Source organism: Macrosteles quadrilineatus, unplaced genomic scaffold, assembly GCF_028750875.1.
Source record: "Macrosteles quadrilineatus isolate MER2022 unplaced genomic scaffold, UCM_ALF_1.0 Scaffold_2__2_contigs__length_208266976, whole genome shotgun sequence".
Lineage (NCBI taxonomy): Eukaryota > Metazoa > Arthropoda > Insecta > Hemiptera > Cicadellidae > Macrosteles > Macrosteles quadrilineatus.
The window spans coordinates 164,185,492-164,190,558 of NW_026542595.1; positions in this window are offsets into that span (position 1 = coordinate 164,185,492).

Sequence of the window (5,067 nt, forward strand, 5' to 3'; positions counted from 1 at the left end):
TATCAATCCTAACTGTGATATAGCACAGATATTAACCGAATTTAGCTGGTTATGAGTAAGAAATAACTAATTTATTTATTTAAACGCAGTATATTTATTATACAGTAAAAACCACTAATAAGTTTAAGTAATATTAGTGTCTGCTGATAAACAATGAATACAAAGTCATTGAGTGAATAAGCGCAACAAGGCTACTGTCGAGAAATCAATATTTAACCTATATTTGCTTGGTAAACTAATTGTGTTATTCAATTAACCAGAGTAAATAGGCATAGAGAAAAGTGTCTTCCATACACGGCAGGTGATAACATGTCAAAAGCAATCTTTCTATGTGCCAGAGGAAAAAGTAAAATAGATCAAACTAATAGTGCGCGGTTAGTCTATATACTCTGTTTGATGAGACCTGTCCGACCTGTCTCATGATCGAAGGTCTACCACGGGACTGGCCAATTGTTAAAGGCCCGAACTAGTCCCGCTAAATCATACGTAGCTCAATCATACGGACTTTAGGGGCTAAGTTACGGCACTATACTGCTATCCTGAAGGACTGGGGACAGATCATAGTGATTCTCTATGGTTTCTTGCTATGTGATGATTCCGTAACCCAGTGGTTTGGAGTCTAACACGCTGTATGTCCACCTATCAATTGAAAAAGATACATCTCTTAGTTGAGATGAGCTATCTGAGTGTTGGAGATTTCCCTAAGCGTAAATCCAAACGATAATTGTTAATCAAACGAGTATGAAAACCACGAATGTCGACTTAACAAATGGAGGTATCAACTTGTGCCAAGATACTCTGATATCAGTTATAAGACTTAGTGAGGAGGACAATCATAGCAAGTCGGTTTATTGTGTCATAGATTGTAAAGGAGGAGAGAAAGTCACAGTGTCAGATGGAGCTCATGCCAGAGTGTGGTACTCTGGGTTGCCTGTTGCCTAATGGTATGGTAGGAACTGGGAACTGGCACACTGGCCACCAAACCTACCACACGGCAAATGTCAGCCCGAGGTCGCACCGGGGTACCAGTGTTGGAAGAAATCAATATCATGAGAATGTATTATTGCAGTTTCAATATCACTCAGTTCTAGCTGTCAAGTTGTCCATGAAGATGCCACCACAATATACTAGGTGGCGTTCGCAGAGGCATCCACAAAATTGAGCGGAGTCATCAAGGGTTTATATTATATTGTTTTTGTCTTACTGCAGTCAAAACAGTATTTTTTCATGCATGCGCTGCGGGTCTAAAGTATAGCATTTTTAATATTTAGGGAGTAAAAATCGTTTTTAGCCTCTATGGAGTAAAAATCAGCTGTTGTCAACTCAGTTGTAAATTTCGATTGTAAACGATTGCATGTATCGAAAATATGTATCGATTTGTGCTTCGTAATCATTTTTAACATATTACAGTCTACAGTCTCTTCCCGTAGCATTTTAGCATTGCAGATACATTAATCCATTCCCAAACTCAACACTGCTCACATTTACTACTTCCTTCACCACACCCTACGTCGTGGACCTGTTTCCCTCTCTTCCCATAGCATTTTAGGATTGCAGATACATTAATGTAATTGCCAAAGACAGTTCCCACACTCTGCGCTGTTAGCCTTACTACTTCCTTCACCATTTACTACGTCATTGGCCTGTTTCCTTCCTTTCTCATAGCATTTAAGTATTACAAATTCACTTATCCATCTGCTCAAACGGTTCCCCCACTCTGCACTGCCAGCCTTTACTACTTCCTTCACCACTTACGTCGTGGACCTGTATTCATCGCTTTCCATAGCATTTTAGTATTTTAGATACGTTAATCTAATTGCAACAAACATCCCCACTGTCCGTACTGCTAGACTTTACTACTTCTTTCACAATTTCCTATGTCTTGGGCATGCTTCCATTACTTCTCATAGCATTTCAGCATTGCAGATACATTAAAACTGCTACAAACGGTTTCCAGTTCCCACACTCCACACTGCTCACCTTACTACTTATTTCACCTGTTCCTACGTCGCGGATCTGTTTCCCTCTCTTCCCATAGCATTTTAAGATTGCAGATACCTGAATCTAATCGTCATAAACAGATCCCACACTCCGAACAGCTCGCCTTTACTACTTCCTTCGCCACTTCCCACATCGCGGACCTGTTTTCCTCCCTCCCATAGCATTTTATGATTGCAGATAGGCTTATCTTATCGTCATAAACAGTTCCCACACTCCGGACAGCTCGCTTTGACTACTTCCTTTACCACTTCCTACGTCACGGGCCTGTTTCCCTCCCTTTCCCATAGCATTTTTGATTGCCCATACCCTTATCTAATCGTCATAATAGTTCCAACACTCCGGACAGCTCGCCTTGACTACTTCCTTCACCACTTCCTACGTCGCGGACCTGTTTCCCTCCCTTCCCATTGCACTTAAAGATTGCAGATACCTTAATCTAATCGTCATAAACAGTTCCCGCACTCCGGACTACTCGCCTTGACTACTTCCTTCACCACTTCCTACGTCGCGGACCTGTTTTCCTCCCTTCCCATAGCATTTTAGGATTGCAGATACCCTAATCTTATCGTCATAAACAGTCCCCACACTCCGGACTGCTCGCATTTACTACTTCCTTCATATCACTTCCTACGTCACGGACCTGTTTCCCTCTATTCCCATAGCATTTTATGATTGCCTTTACTACTTCCTTCACTACTTCCTACGTCACGGACCTGTTTCCTTCCCTTCCCATAGCATTTTAGGATTGCAGATACCTTAATGTATTCGTCATAAACAGATCCTAGACTTCGCACTGCTACCCTTGACTACAATGTATCGAGTAATCTTAAGTATAATCTTTGCTCAATATTAACAAGTGATGTTTTTCCTTTTGTACTGTATTTGTAATTTCCTAGTATACTGTGGGTAGTTGGCTTATTATGAACACATGCTAAAACTTCAAATCTTTTGTTTACTTTTTACTTGTTATTTAATTCAGCCAACATGGTTACCTAGCAACCCATAAGACTGATGTTAAGAAAATGTGATTTTCAGTTTCATTTTTCTACGGATTCCTGAGAGACTTTTTTAACGCCATATAGATGTTGGCACTCACCGATATGGTCTTTATCACCATGCAAAATTTGAAAACGATTGATTCAGCCGTCTAGGAGGAGTTTGCGTATTACGAAATGCATAAAAGTCGACGTATAAGAGCTTCGCTCGCTTCGCTCGCTCCGCTCAATAATACCTTTGATAATACATAATTCGAATCTGTAATTTAGTAAGCTTATACATGTGAATAATCAAACTTCAACAACTATTCGAATATACGAGACAAAATAAATCGCACATAAATTTTTAAGTGGACCGTTTGAAGAAAATACAGGGTGCGGCAGAAAGAACTCCCCTATTAGGAAAGCTAATAAAAACAAAACCAAGTAAGATATGACATTTTTATTGCTATTAACCAAAAACACACATTATGCCATTTTAAAAAATATAAAATTATAGTGCTTTAAATAAAATGTCGTTTTAATAATCGATAATTTAAAATTATCGTGTTTTAAATAAAATGTCATTTAAATGGAAAGTCTAAGGTATACGAACATCGTCCTCAAAGTTTGGAAGCCCTGAAGGAAAGAATAAGGCATGAAGTTGCAGCCATCTCACCCGACATGACCCGAAAGGTAATGGACAACTACCGGGAACGTTTGAACCAATGTGTTAACACTGGAGGCCGCCATTTAAATGACAATTTATTTAAAACACGATAATTTTAAATTATCGATTAGTATTAGTCACAAAATGAATTATACAGTAGACCTACTACTCTTCATTTTTATTCTTCGGGTGATTAATTTTTGTAGGCCTATAATTATCATGATGAATCACCGAGTTAAGTGGGCCTTTTTTTATATAAAAAAGTTAAAATTTACAAATAGTTTTGTAATTTTAGTTTCATAAACTTGTATACGTAGTCAATTTACTCGTCAATATTCCCCCTTTTGAATAAGTCATCGGTGTGAGTACTATGAGGTAAATGTACAAATACAGGCCAAGATCATTTACATCATCAAATACTTTTAAGTACGTTGTTTACTCGTTATCATAAAATAAAGAGTTGTTTTCCTCTTCGCTGTTAATAGAGCGTGGTCTAGTCGTAAAATTAAGATGTGTGGTATGAGGTTGGTTTAAATTGATTATTTAGTTATTTTAAGGAAAAACTTCGATGATTTAGAGTAACCTTCAAGCTTTCAAGCTCAATGCTTCACGGAAAGCCTAATTCATAATCAGATTGTGAAATGGTAGATTTGTCATTCTCCAATTTATACGTTTTTTTAGGATGATTTGGTTTTGAAACCTTTTGTCGAAGATACCTTAAAGTTGTATCAACTTGGAAATAACACATACGCAATTTTGAATAAAATTTTCCGAATAGTCATATATGAAATCTTATTACTCGAACACCACTTGCAACATCGCGACCCAAATCTCTACCACCATATTTCCCAATTATATGTCCGAATATTGACTCATGACGGGTTTGGAAAGTGGGCGGCTACAAAAATAAAGAATGGATTTAGAGGAAGGAAGGCCTTTTGAAGGCCAAACTACTTACCTTGAATATTAATTTACTAATAGTTTGTAATCCGATGACCGAGTTGAAGGACTTTAGTTTTGGAAATACATAATTTAACATTTTGGAGATGGCAGAAACATTTGCCTAGCCTAGTCAAGGTTCTCACGACACTTCCGGAGAGTTAATCATATTATGATAATCCGTTTTTGTCACAGAAACGAATGAAGGCTTCTTAGAAATTGAACTTTAAACGCCTTTTTAGAAATAATTACAGCAAAAAGTTATGAAACTCTCAAAATATAATTGTAGTTTAAACAGTTCTAGTTTTAATTTTAAGATGTCTTAATGAGATGTAGACAAATCATTGCCACAAAATAAATACAAATTATTTATTCCTCCTAAAATTTGATTCAAGTTATTATACACAGGTATGTTTAACGGAATTATATTATTGATTCTATATTTCAAATTTATATTCCTTGGTATATGAACCAGTTGTGGCC